This window comes from Ambystoma mexicanum, chromosome 5q, assembly GCF_040938575.1.
Source record: "Ambystoma mexicanum isolate Mex_15411 chromosome 5q, UKY_AmexF1_1, whole genome shotgun sequence".
Classification (NCBI taxonomy): Eukaryota; Metazoa; Chordata; class Amphibia; order Caudata; family Ambystomatidae; genus Ambystoma; species Ambystoma mexicanum.
In genome coordinates, this window is record NC_090933.1 from 1375217940 (window position 1) to 1375235894 (window position 17955).

Genomic DNA, 17955 nt, shown 5'->3' on the forward strand with positions numbered 1-17955 from the left:
TTCGTCTCTGTGACTCCTAAACCAAAGGTTGAGCCCTTTGTTCCACTTTTGGCGGGCCTCTGGACAGAGACCCTCCAGAGTGGTGCCATTCTGTCCTGGTTACCTCAGGGGTGTGGGAGGGGGTTTAGACACCCTGGACCGAGTTGCCTTGCCAACTCAGGTCGCACTCTGGAGTGATTGGCCCAGGTGGTGAGCCTTCCCGCTCACCACTTAGCATGTGTTGATTGACAGCTAGGCTGAATGAATGGGGGTTGTCTGCATAAAAGCAGGGCTTTTGGGACTGGATCTTCAGAAGTCGCCACTGGACCTAAAGAATCCGACGAGGGTAACGCTGAGCCGACCTGCACGACGACACCTCCGGTGGAGCCCTGCAGAACCGTCTCACAATCTCCCGACGACAGAGGAGATCTCCCTGCCGGAGAGTCTCTTCCCCTGGCTGGTGGGAACAACCAGTCTTCTTTGTGCTTTTTATTCGCCCCAGGACGCAGTGGTCGAATTGCCCGTGCAGAGCACCCGGCAACCGGATAGCCACTACCCCTGTACCACGACCGAAAGGTGGTGCCTTGTGACGTAGCACTCTGCGGCTGGTCTCTTCCCTGGTGGTGCACCGGACTATCTTCTCTTCGACGACAAGATCATCTCTTCTCTTAGCCAAGACCCATCGTGCATCCACCACCAGGAACAACTGCCCCCGCCGGAGCTGCCCTCCACAACAAGGTACCGTACTCGCCTGGCTTCCCTTTTCGATCGGTCCGAGGGAGGTGTCTTAATCCTCTCCGTTCCGTTGGGTTGCCTCCAAGCTTTACTCATTCTTTGTTTGGAACTGGTTCGATCTGTCGCTAAACAATTTGCTAACAAAGACTTGAATGCATCGTCAGTAGAGACTTTCTGGGACATCGTGCCTTGCCTCTCACCGAGTGGGCCTGGCCGCTGAACTTTATGACTATCGTGATTACTGCCTTCCTGCCTTGCATTTTATCCGCTTCAGTGTGATCCGTGTTGATTTCATTACCTGCCTATCTTTTCTCTCCCAATCCTAACTAATATTCGAGTGTCATCTAGGTTGAGGTATACACCTCTGTCTGAAAATAAGTGGTACCGTTAGAACCTAGAGTTGTCAATATTGTGTTCAGGGGGATTGAGCGTTTTCCATTCCGCAGAGTAATTGTGTTTTGATTTGTTTGCCGTGGTTTGCTTTAGTGTTTTTCATAGATGTTCTGTTATAAATAAATAACTTACTATCTTTACACTAAGCCTCGTTGCGTGTTTGCTTGTTTTGCTGTGACGAATCGCCCTATCTTGTATACTCCCTATACTGACCAACTTTTCTTGAGAGAAGTCTGACTGCTCAGCCACAGCTACCAATTGAATCTGTGTGGTGCAGACTGCTACCAAGTGGGTTCATCGCCAACACCTGTAGTCCTAAATCTTTTGCAGTGGTCCCAGAGGGAACTGCACAGGTTTCCGCCTAACACTGGTGTACAGCGGTGGGATTAGTATTGAGTATACAGTTTAGAGTGCTTTTCGACGCTGTAGGACAACTAACCACAAAACTTTGCAAAAGCAACTTTCAAAAAACATGTCTACGATGGAAAATTACAGCCAAGAATCTTTGTCAGGTAAAAATACCGAGAGTCTGCGAGCTCTCTGTAGACAAGAGAATCTTTCTGTAAAAGGCAAGAAGTTAGAACTAATAGAGAGATTGCTGGCGAACCAAAGTCTGGGTACTGGTTCAGAGGAACCAAACTCTCCAGCAACTGTAGATAACAGTAATGGTGTTGATCTGAATCGTAATTCTGATGATAGCGATGAAGAGGCTGACGAGGACGGCGAGGCTAACGAAACTGTCTCCCCCGCTCCTCTACCTGCCTTACCAACTGTGCCTACGGGGCCCATACCAGGTCCCACAAGTAACCCTGCTTATTTTGAACTTGAAAAAATGAAGCTCGAATTAGAATATAAACGGTTCTTGGCTCAATCTGAACGAAACCAAGAGCTCGAGTTCAGACGGATGAATGCCCAGGCTGAGCAGAAGCAAGCTGAGTTGAGACTCAGAGAAATAGAGCTTAATCACGAGTTAGAAATGAAAAAGTTGTCTATGGAAAGTGCTTCTCTCTCCTCTGGTTCCTCTAGGAGCTCCAGTCCCAAAAGACCCCGGATGCCGAGGGAATTAGTGGGTATGTATGAACCGAGATTGGATGTGTTGGATTGGTTGAAACTGTTTGAATACAATCATGGGCTCCAGGACATCACCGGGAACGCGTTGCTTCCCTGGTTGTTCTCTAGGCTCCCTCCTGTTGCGACTGATGTGGTAATGGAATTGGGGGAGGCGGATAAGACGGATTACGAAAGTGTGAAACTAGCGTTGATAGCTAGATTCGGGAAGACCCCTTCCCAGTATCTTAAGAGGTTTAGAACCCTCAAAAAGCATGATGGTACCCCTTGGGCTACCTGGGTGAGTGAAGGGTTGAAAAACTTAGAGGGATGGATTAAGGGTTACAAAGTTGACACTTACGAGGGTATGCGAAATCTTTTTATGTTGGAGTCGATTTATGATGCCTGTTCTCCTGAGCTCAGACAGCACTTGGCTGATTCGAAGGAATTGGATTCCAGGGCCCTAGCTAAGGCTGCTGACTTATGGGTTGCCAACAGGGCCACTCATAAGGATTCTGGGGCAACTCAGAAAAAGGACGAGGGAAAACAGCCTAAAAAAGACTCAAAAGAGAATTCGAATAACTCACATTCCAAAGAGGGCCCCAAACAAAACCAGAAAGGTAAGCCACCGGGAAAACCACAGCAGAATAGTGTGTCTTCTGGTGCCAAACCGGAAGGAGGTCAGAACAAGCCACCATTCCAGAAAGCATTCGGTAAATGCTTTGTTTGCGGCTCGGCTGACCATGTGAAAGGAGATCCCAGATGTAAGGGTAAACCTTCAGGGGTCCAGCTTGTCTCCTTAGCCTTCGCTCCAGAGGAGGAAGTCCAAATGGCAAGTGGAAACTTTCTACTGCTAGCTGACGAACCCATTGGAGTCTCAGCCAGCGTTTCTTTAGTATCTCTGGGGTTGTGGGAACAACAGAATTTAGATGTCTATAATTCTATCCCCGATAATACTAAAGAGTATTATAAGGACAGTGTCCAGGTGAATGGTCAGGAGACTCCTGCCATTAGGGACACTGGGGCCAGCATAACTGTGGTGGATAAATCGTTTTTTCAGGCTGAGGATGTTGCTAAGGCACCCAAACGCCTCACCAAGTTAGCTGGAGGGCCTGTGCAGATGCTTCCCCAATTACCAGTTCTCATCCAGTGTAACGACATGACTGTAAAGATACCTGTCAGCATACAGAGTGAGGTACCAGGACGCGTACTGTTGGGTAACGATTTGAAAACTCTCGGAGTTGTATCGCATACTCCCAGACCTCCTAGTAAATGGTTACAGGAGCTAACCAGACCTGCAAGAGAGAGGACCATGCGTGGTACTCTCGGGGAGATGATGAAGAAAGAAATCACTCCTGCTCCATTGGAACTGGCGGCCGCTGTCTCTAGGAACCCAGAAGCAAAAGGGAAACCTAAGACTTCTAACCCGAAACCAGCAGCCCGCATTCCAATGCAGCCGACACGGACTTCCCCGCGGTTGTCCAACGTCACACCCGTAACTCCACCTCCAGCTGAGGCTGAGAGGGAGGTACAACCCTGTGTGGTGGAATTAGACTCTGAGGAAGAGCTAATGGAAGGCAAAGAACTCATTGGAGATCTGGATCCTGTTGACCATCCTGAGCTGCAGTCGTTACTGGCAGAAGGTGGACCCAGCAGGGCAGACTTCAGTAGGGGACAGAGAGAATGTCCAACTCTGGAAGGTCTTCGCCATCAGGCAGAAGCTCAGGCTGAAGGGCAAGAGCCTGGGAAACATAGGTTGCACTGGGAATATGGCCTCTTCTACAGTGAACCAACCGAGTCTGCACCTGGAGACTACAAACGCCTTGTAGTACCCCAAGAGAACAGACCACAGTTCTTGCAGTTAGCCCACGAGATTCCTTTGGCTGGTCACTTGAGTTTCAAGAAGACTAAGGAAAGGCTCTCGCTCTACTTCTATTGGCCAAAGATGGGGGCCGAAGTAGAAAAACACTGCAGGAGCTGCCACTCCTGCCAGATCTCTGGTAAGGTTGGGTCCAAGAATGTGGCACCATTAGTGCCTCTCCCCGTTGTGGGAGTCCCATTTGAGAGAGTAGGGATTGATATCGTTGGTCCCCTTGATCCTCCAACCTCCTCAGGCAACAGGTTTATACTTGTTGTAGTAGACCATGCTACTAGGTATCCTGAGGCCATTCCTATGAGGACTGTTACGGCTCCGGCTGTGGCAAAGGCCCTCCTTGGTATCTTTACTAGGGTCGGGTTTCCTAAGGAAGTAATCTCTGACAGGGGGTCAAACTTTATGTCCCACTACATGAAAGCCATGTGGAAAACCTGCGGAGTAACTTACAAGTTCTCAACGGCTTACCACCCACAAACCAATGGGTTGGTAGAACGGTTCAACCGAACCATGAAGAGCATGATAGGTGCTCTAGAAGAACCCCTCAAGCGTAAGTGGGACCTTCTATTGCCATGCCTCCTCTTTGCTTATAGAGAAGTCCCTCAGGAGGGAGTAGGTTACTCTCCCTTCGAACTACTCTATTGTCATCCCGTCAGAGGTCCATTGGCCCTGATTAAGGAGGGGTTGGAGAGTGCTCCTTCCCCCAAGCCAGTCAGAGTGACTGACTACGTGATAGGTCTCCAGAGGAGAATGTCACACCTGATGACAGAAGCAAGCGATAACTTGAAAGCTGGACAAGCATTGGTCAAGCACTGGCACGATCAAAAGGCTAACATGGTTGAGTTCGCTCAAGACCAGCTCCTTCTCGTTATGATCCCAACAAGGCAGAGGGCCTTGCAAGATAAATGGATGGGACCCTACCGAGTAGTGGGTAAACTCGGCGAGGTTAACTATCTGGTGGACTTGGGCAATCCCAAGGAGGCTCCGACAGTCTTTCACACCAACCGACTTAAAGCGTATGTGTCATATTCCATAGAAGGAGATGGTCATTGTGGCGTCGTTGGTCCCAATCACGGGTGGCGGCCATTTTTTCTCCCAAGATGGCGGCGCCATCCGAGGGCGGTATTCCAGCCTTGCCAAAGTGGCTGGCTGTGGAGGCTCCTCCTCCTCAGCAGAGATCCGGTTATCTTGCGGCAGGCACAACATTCGAGTGCGTTGCTACTCTCCCCAGTCAGCGCTTCGTAAGTTCGTCCCTAGGCTTACTACTATTTACATCCTCATTTATTCCTTGCTAACTCTCCTTCTGTCTCTATTTTTATAGAAGCCTTTTTGTTGTACTCCTTTCTACTGCAACCGCTTCCATTCGCTCCAGGTTGGACAGTTCACACACATTGATTCGAGTCAGCTGTTTCACTCCTGTCCCAGCCGCGTTGTTCGTAAGGGTTTTGCTTCGATTCGAAGCTGCTGCCAGGTACCCTTTTCTCCTTCTCTTTTCGTTTTATTTAGAACGATCTGCCCGTTTCTTCCTACCTTCTGGTCTTCTCACGCTTCCTTTGTATATATTAGGCTCCCGAAGTTACATCACGTTGTCCACGAGTCTTCACTCTTAATGTCCAACAAATGAAATCCGAACGTATGCAATCTTGAGGCAATATAGATCACAATCTTCTTTATAACGGGTAATTATTAGGCAACCAATATCCGCTTCTACTCTGTATCTAAGCGCATACCTACCTTTCTCTAATTTGTGCCTTTCTTATTTTTCTTACGGTACCTGCATCCAGTCACCTGGAACTGTACGAAAGACCCGCCCTTACCTGCTCACAGAGAAGACTTCCAACAACTGAGGCGGACAGGGTTTTCTTCCCCAGAGGGTTTCCCTGGGGAATTCATTCCTTCCTTGTGCAAGATATCACGGGATAGGAGGGGATTCCCCTGGGGGGGCTTTTCAAATTACACACGTTCGGGCTACAGGACCAGGTCAGTGGGTGCATGTTTACAGGGAACCATCATTATTTCTGGAAACGTTAAGATACTGAACGTAATCATTACAGTTAGCAACGCCTAAAAAAAAAAAAGAGGTATTATATATGAGATTATCTTAGTCTCTTTTTCTACTTCCATTCGGTTTCCAGGCTTAATTGTTTTTCCCTTGCGCTCTCACTGAAATGGATCCGGCCCAACAACAACAATTACTGGCGGCAGTCCAGTCACTAACGGCCGAAGTCCAGGCACTTAAACAAGAGAATGCGGTGTTACGACAACACATGGGGAGGTCCCCTAGTTGTTCCGAGCTACCTCCTGGACCTTTACCAGGGGGACGCTTTGATGGAGACCCGCATAAGTTGAGAGAGTTTTTAGAAACTTGCACAGTGCAGTTTACCTTTAAAACGGCTTTCTTTCACACTGATAGGGATAAAGTGGGACACATGATTGCTCACCTTACCGGTCCCGCTTTAGCCTGGGCTACCCCTTTAGTCACTTCAAATAATCCGATTCTAGATTCATATCCCGCCTTTGTGAATAGTCTTAAGACCATGTTCGGGAGGCAGGAGGTTACAGTATCTGCTCAAGAACAACTATTAGACTTCCATCAGGGTTCTTTGGATCTCTTGGTTTATATTACCCGTTTTAAACAATTGGCAGCAGGCACGTCTTGGGCAGATGACGCCCTGATTACGCTTTTTAGGCGGGGCTTAAGTGAGGAACTAAAGGATGAGGTCTCTAGAGTTCCTCGCCCGCCTAATTTGGCCGAATTAATATCAATGGTTATGCAGATGGACTACAGAATTATGGAAAGACGTCAGGAAAGGAAACGGCAAAAGAATTTTAGGTCTCAGCCAGAAAGATCCTTGCCTGAAAGATCAATGAACTCCCCCAAGGGAAAATTCTCTGACGAACCAATGCAAATAGGAGCTGCCCGAGGTCCTTTGTCCGCTGAGGAGCGACTTAGACGTCGCACCTTAGGGCTATGCATGTACTGTGGTTCCAAGGAGCATTCTTTACAAAATTGTCCAATCATTCTCTCTCAGAAGCAGGGAAACGCTCAAACCCGACCGTCAGGGGAACCGCGGTTAGGGAATCAATGAGCGGTTCCCCTTCTTCCTCCATTTCATCCCACGGTACAGACGTCCCTGACACCTCCATGTTGGTCTTAAAGGTTACTTTTTCTTGTGATTCCTTGGGTTTAATTGAGGTTCCCGCTTTGGTGGATTGCGGGGCAGCAGGCAATTTTATTGACGACATTTGGGCGACCCAATTTAGAATTCCCCGTTCTTCCAAATCTATGGCTATACCCGTTGAATCAGTTGATGGGAGTCCGTTGGTCTCAGGTCCTATTAAGGAGCAGACAGTTCCTTTACAGATGTCTATGGCAAATCATAGGGAAGTCATCACGTTAGACATTATCCGGACTGCCCATTATCCTGTGATATTGGGTTTGCCTTGGCTTAGAGTGCACAACCCTTATATCAATTGGTCAGCTGGAAATTTTTTTTGGGTTCTATTCACTGTCAAGCTCATTGTTTTATTTGTGGTACTGGTGAACTACTTTCTGCCTCGTCACACGAAAAAGAGGGATTAAGAACCACTGTGTTAAATCAGGTTCAGGAGATTCCTGAACCTTACCAATCTTTCCATAAAGTATTTTCCAATACTGAATATGCTGAACTGCCACCTCATCGTAGGGATGATTGTGCCATTGATCTACTTCCGGACATCCCTATCCCATTTGGTCGCTTGTATGTGCTATCCGCAAGAGAAAAGGAGGTTCTTAAGGAGTATCTTCGCAAGAATATGCACAATGGTCTCATTGCCGAATCCACCTCCCCCGCTGGGGCTTCTTTATTTTTTATTCCCAAAAAAGACTCTGCTGAACTCCGACCTTGTATAGACTTTCGCGGATTGAACAGGATTACGGTTCCTGATCGTTATCCGATGCCCCTCATCGCTGACATCCTTGAAGCCATTAAAGGTGCCAGGATTTTCACCAAGCTAGATCTGCGAGGAGCCTACCATCTCATCCGCATCAAGTCGGGTGATGAATGGAAGACGGCTTTTAGGACACCTTTTGGTCATTATGAGTATCGCGTGATGCCATTTGGATTGTCCAATGCACCGGCAGTTTTTCAACGCTTTATGGACCATTTATTCTCTGACATTCTCCTGCATTCAGTTATTGTATATCTCGATGATATTTTGGTTTTTTCTAATACTCCCACTGAACACATTGGACATGTCACGGATGTGCTACAGCGCCTTTTAGACAATCATTTGTTTTGTAAGCTGGACAAGTGTGAGTTTCATCAAGATAGTGTGGCATATTTGGGATTCATTCTATCCGCTCAGGGGGTTTCTATGGATCCCCGGAAGGTTTCTGCTATCCGAGACTGGGCTTCTCCGAATTGCGTTAAGGATATCCAGCGATTCCTGGGGTTTGCCAACTTCTATCGGCGATTTATTCCCAGATTCTCTGAGATCATCTTACCGTTGACTGCTCTCCTCAAGAAAGGGGTTCCATTCCATTGGTCCAGGCAAGCAGAAGAGGCTTTTACCTCCCTGAAAGACTGTTTCATGACAGGGCCTATTCTACTCTCTCCTGATCAGGGTAAGCGATTTATCGTGGAGTCGGATGCCTCCCACTTTGCCCTTGGAGCTATCCTTCTTCAGGAAGATGAACAGGGGGTGGAGTGTCCCGTTGCATATATGTCTAAGACCCTTTCTCCTTCAGAACTGAACTATACAGTCTTGGAGAAGGAGTTACTTGCCATCAAACGGGCTTTTGAGGAATGGCGACATTTGCTGCTAGGAGCCCAGTTTTCGGTGGAGGTTCGGACAGACCATCACAATCTTCGAGCCCTTCAGAATGCACAAACTCGCAATAGCAGACAAGCCCGTTGGGCTCATTTTTTTTCTCCATATGAGATCGTGTTTACCTTCATTCCTGGCAAATGTAATTTAAAGGCTGATGCCTTGTCTAGGAAAGAATCTACGGAGTGGGCTCGTTTCCGGGCCGAACCTTTATTTCCCAATGCTCGTTTTGTGCATATGATTTCTAGTTTTCTACAGTCCGTAGCAAGGGCTACGTCGGTTTTCCAACAGGATAACCCTGACCTGTTTCGGGCACTGGGACTCGCTATATTTCAGGATTGTGCTTACCGACATCAGAAACTGATTTTACCCTCGGCGGAACTCCAAAAGTCTGTTCTTACAATGTGTCATGACTCACTCATAGCTGGTCATCGAGGGGTTAACAATACTATGGAACTGGTCCGCCGCAACTTCTGGTGGCCTAGTCTTGTGGAAGATGTTAAACAATATGTGGCTGCCTGTGCCATCTGTTTACAATCAAAGGTACCTCGATGTTCCCCCTTGGGTCTACTCACGAGAATGCCCGTGCCGGTTCGTCCATGGCAAATCATTTCCACAGACTTTGTAGTGGACCTTCCTAAATCTGCAGGATGTACGACCATTATGGTCACTATTGACTATTTCACTAAAATGGCCCACTTCGTGGCCTTGCCTAAAGTACCTACCTCAGCGCAGATGGCAAGGATTTTTATTACGCATATCTTTTCTGTTCACGGCTTACCGGATACTATTGTTTCGGATAGAGGTCCCCAGTATACGTCTAGATATTGGCAGCAACTGTGCAAGATACTTGGTGTTACCCGCGCCTTAAGCTCGGGTTTTCATCCGCAAACCAATGGACAGACAGAACGATTGAATCAGACCCTTGAGGGCTACCTCAGATGCTATGTTTCGGCATCCCAAGACAATTGGACGGAGTTATTGTCATTGGCTGAATTTGCTTATAATAATGCGCATCACACATCGTTGGGATCCAGTCCTTTTCACTGTTCCTATGGGTTTCATCCTACCTGCTTCCCTGTGGGGGTGTCGTCTGCATCTTCTTTCCCGGATGTGGTCTGTCTACTGCAGGATATCCAACAGGGTCACCAGAAGGCTCTATCTTCTCTTCAGAACGCTCAGGAACGGATCAAACGTATTGCTGATCGCAGACGCTCTCCAGCTCTGGTTTTTGCTTCCGGGGACAGGGTATGGCTGGCCTCTCGTTTTCTTCCTCGACACCTGGTGCCTTCCAAACTTTCTCCTAAGTACTTTGGTCCTTTTCCTGTGCTTCAACGTCTGGGGGAGGCGGCCTATCGTCTACGTCTTCCTCCTTCTTGGTCCAGGATTCACCCAGTATTTCATGTTTCTCAGCTTAAACAGGACGTGGCGGATCGCCTTTCCCGTCATCTGAATGCTCATCCTCCTCCTGTCTCGACGCCTTCGGGGCCGGAGTTTGAAGTTGCCGGCATTTGCGATTCCCGTTACCACCGGGGCCGTCTTCAATACTTGGTAGATTGGCGGGGGTATTCGCCGGCTGAACGGTCCTGGGAACCGGCTTCTGCCGTTCATGCTCCTCAACTGGTTCGCCGCTTTCATCGGTCTCATCCAGGCAAACCGGGGACGTCAGCTCTTTGGAGGGGGCATACTGTCATATTCCATAGAAGGAGATGGTCATTGTGGCGTCGTTGGTCCCAATCACGGGTGGCGGCCATTTTTTCTCCCAAGATGGCGGCGCCATCCGAGGGCGGTATTCCAGCCTTGCCAAAGTGGCTGGCTGTGGAGGCTCCTCCTCCTCAGCAGAGATCCGGTTATCTTGCGGCAGGCACAACGCTCGAGTGCGTTGCTACTCTCCCCAGTCAGCGCTTCGTAAGTTCGTCCCTAGGCTTACTACTATTTACATCCTCATTTATTCCTTGCTAACTCTCCTTCTGTCTCTATTTTTATAGAAGCCTTTTTGTTGTACTCCTTTCTACTGCAACCGCTTCCATTCGCTCCAGGTTGGACAGTTCACACACATTGATTCGAGTCAGCTGTTTCACTCCTGTCCCAGCCGCGTTGTTCGTAAGGGTTTTGCTTCGATTCGAAGCTGCTGCCAGGTACCCTTTTCTCCTTCTCTTTTCGTTTTATTTAGAACGATCTGCCCGTTTCTTCCTACCTTCTGGTCTTCTCACGCTTCCTTTGTATATATTAGGCTCCCGAAGTTACATCACGTTGTCCACGAGTCTTCACTCTTAATGTCCAACAAATGAAATCCGAACGTATGCAATCTTGAGGCAATATAGATCACAATCTTCTTTATAACGGGTAATTATTAGGCAACCAATATCCGCTTCTACTCTGTATCTAAGCGCATACCTACCTTTCTCTAATTTGTGCCTTTCTTATTTTTCTTACGGTACCTGCATCCAGTCACCTGGAACTGTACAAAAGACCCGCCCTTACCTGCTCACAGAGAAGACTTCCAACAACTGAGGCGGACAGGGTTTTCTTCCCCAGAGGGTTTCCCTGGGGAATTCATTCCTTCCTTGTGCAAGATATCACGGGATAGGAGGGGATTCCCCTGGGGGGGCTTTTCAAATTACACACGTTCGGGCTACAGGACCAGGTCAGTGGGTGCATGTTTACAGGGAACCATCATTATTTCTGGAAACGTTAAGATACTGAACGTAATCATTACAGTATGTCTCACGACCTGATGTAGGAGCGTTGCTTCTAGCATCATCCGAGGAAGAAGAAGAGAGTGAAGCTCTTCTGGATCTACTCAGAGGCTTACCTTTAGATGAAAAAATTGAAGGAGTAAATCTCTCCTCCAATCTGACACCCGAGCAACAAGAAGAGTGCAAGTCTATGTTGAATCATTTTGCCTCTCTGTTCTCGCTTTCACCAGGCTTGACCCCTTGGGGCCAGCACGACATACTCACTGGTGACTGTCTGCCTGTCAAAAGCAGAGAATACCGCATGTCAGAAAATGTACCAACCCACATCAAAGGTGAGGTCAGCAAGATGCTTGATCACGGGGTAATAGAGCCCTCTACTAGTCCATGGTCTAGCCCAGTTGTGTTAGTACCAAAGGCCGGATCTAAAGAACTTAGATTCTGCGTGGATTATAGAGCTCTTAACGCAGTCACCACGACTGATGCCCACCCTTTGCCAAGAACAGATGAGTTGGTGGATAAGCTTGGCGCCGCCAAGTTCCTCAGCACATTTGACTTGACGTCAGGCTATTGGCAAATAGCCCTGACCGACCATGCCAAGGAGAAAACTGCATTTTCTACCCCCGTTGGTTTATACCAGTTTACGGTAATGCCTTTCGGACTGAAAAATGCACCTGCTACGTTTCAACGGATGGTAAACCAGGTTCTAAATGGGATGGAGGACTTCTGCATGGCATACTTGGATGACATCGCAGTGTTCAGCAATTCCTGGGAAGAACATGTAACCCACCTGAGAGATGTTTTGCAGGCTCTTGGATGAGCCAATCTGACCATAAAGGCGAGTAAATGCCAAATTGGACAGAGTAAGGTAGTCTATCTTGGGCATGAGGTAGGCGGTGGAGAAATAAGGCCTTTGCTCAGCAAGATTGAAGCTGTGCAAAATTGGACAACACCGACTACTCAGACCCAGGTGAGAGCCTTCCTAGGCCTCTCCGGGTATTACAGGAATTTCATAGAGAACTATGGGACCATAGCTTCTCCACTGAATGTCATCTCCTCGCCCAAATTTCCTAAAAAGGTTAAATGGAACGAGGAGTGCAATAAGGCTTTTGAAAACCTGAAAAAGGCTCTTTGCCAAGCCCCAGTACTCAGAGCTCCTGATTACCGCCAACACTTCATTGTGCAGACAGACGCTTCCAATGTAGGGATAGGTGCCGTACTCAGTCAACTGGATGGGAAAGGTAGGGAGCACCCCGTTTGCTTCATCAGCCGCAAGCTGAAGGATCCTGAAACAAGGTGGGCAACAATCGAAAGAGAGTGCTTTGCTATCGTGTGGGCTCTGAAGAAGTTTAGGCCGTACTTGTATGGTTCTACTTTTGTTATTCAGACTGACCACCAACCCTTGAGATGGTTGATGCAAATGAAAGGGAAAACCCGAAACTACTGAGATGGTCGATCTGCCTGCAAGGGTTTGATTTCACCATTGAGCACAGGTCAGGGTGTCACCACCAAAATGCTGATGGTCTCTCTAGGATGTATGTCATCGACTAGAGGTATGAGATTCATCCAGGAGTGGATTAAATCCTCCTGTCCCTTAGTCTGGGGGGGGGGCGAGTGTTAGGGAGAATTCTCTGATTAGGCTGAATTTCCTAACCTAGTGAGTCCCCCAGCAGCTTTGCTGGATTTCTGGAGTTTGTTTTTTTCCATCCTGCCAAGAGTGTGACCATTTTCTCTCACTCTTGGACATGTATGTGGGTAATTCTTTTAATATGTCAATGTGTTCGATGGGCTATGGGGTCTTTTACTCCATAGGGTCTCATATGTTTTTCTATGTGTGTCACACTGCACCCTACGTGTCGTGACACGGGGGCGCCCTAGCAGGTCCCCCCACCATAGACTCCATACCCGGGGACTGACTACTGTCTCCCCGGGCATGTAAAGTCACCATTGGCCTTACTAGACCTAAATGTACTAACAGAACCAGTACCAACCATCTTATTGTGGACGTACTAGTAGGGGTAATTCGATTACTCCTGGATCTGTTACTCGAGGGGGCACTGTCCCGTCCCCCCTCGTCGAGTTTTGGCTGGTGGCAGTGGAAACTACTTGTTATGTCCGACCCCGAGCATAACCCTATGGGATTCATCCCATTGTTAGAGATTGATACTTTTTCTCGTTAATCTGTAACGTACCACCGATCTACTTATCTTAAATAGGTTTATCGAGTGGTATTTTCTGCCAGAACTCGGTTTGAAAAATGGCGTCTGTGTTTGTCTCTGTGACTCCTAAACCAAAGGTTGAGCCCTTTGTTCCACTTTTGGCGGGCCTCTGGACAGAGACCCTCCAGAGTGGTGCCATTCTGTCTGGGTTACCTCAGGGGTGTGGGAGGGGGTTTAGACACCCTGGACCGAGTTGCCTTGCCAACTCAGGTCGCACTCTGGAGTGATTGGCCCAGGTGGTGAGCCTTCCCGCTCACCACTTAGCATGTGTTGATTGACAGCTAGGCTGAATGAATGGGGGTCGTCTGCATAAAAGCAGGGCTTTTGGGACTGGATCTTCAGAAGTCGCCACTGGACCTAAAGAATCCGACGAGGGTAACGCTGAGCCGACCTGCACGACGGCACCTCCGGTGGAGCCCTGCAGAACCGTCTCACAATCTCCCGACGACAGAGGAGATCTCCCTGCCGGAGAGTCTCTTCCCCTGGCTGGTGGGAACAACCCGTCTTCTTTGTGCTTTTTATTCGCCCCAGGACGCAGTGGTCGAATTGCCCGTGCAGAGCACCCGGCAACCGGATAGCCACTACCCCTGTACCGCGACCGAAAGGTGGTGCCTTGTGACGAAGCACTCCGCGGCTGGTCTCTTCCCTGGTGGTGCACCGGACTATCTTCTCTTAGCCGACGAGATCATCTCTTCTCTTAGCCAAGACCCATCGTGGATCCACCACCAGGAACAACTGCCCCCGCCGGAGCTGCCCTCCACAACAAGGTACCGTACTCGCCTGGCTTCCCTTTTCGATCGGTCCGAGGGAGGTGTCTTAATCCTCTCCGTTCCGTTGGGTTGCCTCCAAGCTTTACTCATTCTTTGTTCGGAACTGGCTCGATCTGTCGCTAAACAATTTGCTAACAAAGACTTGAATGCATCGTCAGTAGAGACTTTCTGGGACATCGTGCCTTGCCTCTGGCCGAGTGGGCCTGGCCGCTGAACTTTATGACCTATCGTGATTATTGCCTTCCTGCCTTGCATTTTATCCGCTTCAGTGTGAACCGTGTTGATTTCATTACCTGCCTATCTTTTCTCTCCCAATCCTAACTAATATTCGAGTGTCATCTAGGTTGAGGTATACACCTCTGTCTGAAAATAAGTGGTACCGTTAGAACCTAGAGTTGTCAATATTGTGTTCAGGGGGATTGAGGATTTTCCATTCCGCAGAGTAATTGTGTTTTGATTTGTTTGCCGTGGTTTTCTTTAGTGTTTTTCATAGACGTTCTGTTATAAATAAATAACTTACTATCTTTACACTAAGCCTCGTTGCGTGTTTGCTTGTTTTGCTGTGACGAATTGCCCTATCTTGTATACTCCCTATACTGACCAACTTTTCTTGAGAGAAGTCTGACTGCTCAGCCACAGCTACCAATTGAATCTGTGTGGTGCAGAGTGCTACCAAGTGGGTTCATCGCCAACACCTGTAGTCCTAAATCTTTTGCAGTGGTCCCAGAGGGAACTGCACAGGTTTCTGCCTAACAGGAATGGCTGGATCTTTTGGGAGTTGGCGGAACATGGCTTCGCTGATGAAGCTCTTACCGTTGCTCACACACACTCGGGCGAGAACAGAGTCCTTCCCATCATTTAACTGAACAGGGATGAACAACTGCTCTCCAATTTGCTGAATATCAGCCAGGCTCTGAGCTGATTTCACATCTTTCTGGACTATAGGAGTGGGAGTTTCTGATTGTGGATTAGTATAGAATTTCAGAGTGTTTCCTTCCAGCGTGGAATACTACTTTAGACTGGAAGGAAGGTTGATTTTCAGAAATAGAGAGGACCCCCCATCACCAGTCTGTTGTCCTACTGCTATTACTGTCACATCTGGAATTTGGTTATTCTGGAAGTGGAATTCTACTTGGTCAGATTTTTGTTCAACCATGTGGCATGTGCCGTTTAAACTAACATGGTTGACACTCTGTTTTAATTTCATGGGTCGGCTAGTCTGGGTCCAGAGGACCTTGTTTACGCAATCTATTAGGGGGGACAACCTTCTCAGGAGGTCATTCCCTAGTAAACAAGGGGTGCCCTCTGGAGTCACAACAATGACCGGGTGTTTCAACTTGTGTCGCCCAATTTTAATGTCCAAATCTGCCGTCCCCTCGACGGGAATTTCCTTCCCGTCAAAGTTCTGGAGTTGTCCAGGAAGTGAGGTGAGGGGAATTTGGTAATTCCCTCCCCTGCCTGCATTCAGTTCATCAAAGGCCCTTCTGGACAGAAGGGTAGCTTGAGATCCCGTGTCCACCAGCGCTGAAATCGTACCCTGCCCCTGTACTTGTACTGGGGCATAATATCTTCCCTCCTTCTCCTCAAGGGGGCACAGATAATGCACATTTTTGGACAACTGGTGGGCTAACTTTCTGTTTTTGGACATTGCTAGAGAAGAGATTTGGGCAGAATTCTGTGTAGAGCCTTGGGAATCTGAAAGAAAAAGTTGGCAACTAGAGATCAGAGCCATTGTGGGTTCCCCTGGTTCCGGTTCTGGGCTGCCCCCCCCATTCTTGGAGGCCGTCACCAGGATGGGTTTGAACCAGGGGATTTCGGTATTGTGGGTTCTGGGATGAGATGATGGGTGGCGGTAGCTCAGTCTCCATATCTCCCCAGTCTGAATTGACATCCCTTGGGACCCATTTTTCTTTGGGAGGAGTTCCCCCATCTCTGAAGGAGAAGATCCTTTTCCCAGGATCTTCTGAGGATCCCTCTCTCTCAAATTGGAAGACCTGTACCTCCTCCACAAAACGGGTCTGTTTCGGTCCTTTGTTTCTCCTACCCCCCTCTGCTCCTTGGGAGGCAGGCTTTCAGGGGCAGGAGATTTTGTTTCCGGTTCCTGGTTTTCCAGGGGCTGTTTACAAGTTGGGAAGGAAGCTTCCTCCAAGGCTTTACACCCCCCTTCCCCTTGTGCCTCCTCCCTGGGAACCGGTGTGTTATCGGGGTGCTGCCCCCGTCATTGTTCTGGAGCACCAGGTCCAGAGTTTGGGGCATTCTGTGCCGGCATGCCCATCTGAGGGTTCTGCTGAGCCCTTAGCACGCGACCCAGCTCCTGTGCCATGTTCTGAACCTGGCGCTCTAACTGGGAAACCCGCTCAGGCTGATACGGGGCCCTGTTTTCTCCCCTGGGCTGATCCCGGGAAGGGTAGCTATCCCTTCTCTGGTAATACCCCGGATTGGGAAGATTTGGGTACCCCTCCACCCTTGGCCTCCCCTCTCCCGGATTAGGTTGTCTGGGCTCAGGGAATTGGGGAAAGAAGGATGGATGATTTTGGGGTTGGAAGTTGGGTGGATACCTGGGGAAAAAGTTCTGCCTAGGATTTGGAGAATTTCTGCCCTCCGGTGGGAAGTTAGGAGGGAAGTTCCCTGGGTTAGGTGCTTGGCTGGATCCCCCCCCCTTGGGCTGGAGGAGTCCACATATAACCCAGGATGGGTCGATTTCCCTTGTAACGGGGACTTACATAATCAGGAGAGCGAGGGACCCCATTTGTGGGGCTGCCTCCTTGGCTCCCTGTCTGTGACTGGCCCGAGGACCTTCTGGGCCTAGCATTATTAGGTGAGAGGTAGGTTTTTAGGCCCCCCCCATCTCCAAATCCAAAACGAGGGCAACCTTTACCTCTGCCACCTTGGCAGCAGCAGGGGTGCTGTTGGTTTTGGGATTTTTCTGGGTATTGTTTTTATTTTCTATGGGCTTCTGCACCTCATAGATCCGGGTAGCCTGTTCAATGACCCAGTCTAAAGATCTTTTCTCATGAAAATCTCTCACGAGCTGGGTCATTATATATTTGTGCAAGGCATGGAAAAATGTATTGACAAATTCTCTGCTGTCTGTGCGCACCCTTCTGGTGGTCTGCGCAAAAGCACGCTTCAGTTTTGCACAAATTCTTGTGGGGACTGATCCTCCCCACATTGCAAATTGTAGGCTGCCTTGCGAGCCTCTTGAGGATTTCTGTGAACAGAAAAATGTTTCAAGATGGCCGCCTTATAGGTGGACCACCTTAAATTAGTTTGGTCCTCCAGCCCCGCAAAGAAACTGGAGTATTCTGGGGAGAATGTCCACTTTACATATTGGATACAGCTTTGGCTGTCCTTCAAATGAAAAGTCTCCATCATTTGCTCATAGAGCTCCAAGTGTTCCCAAACAGAGTACTTGGCGTTCTTATGATAAGGCG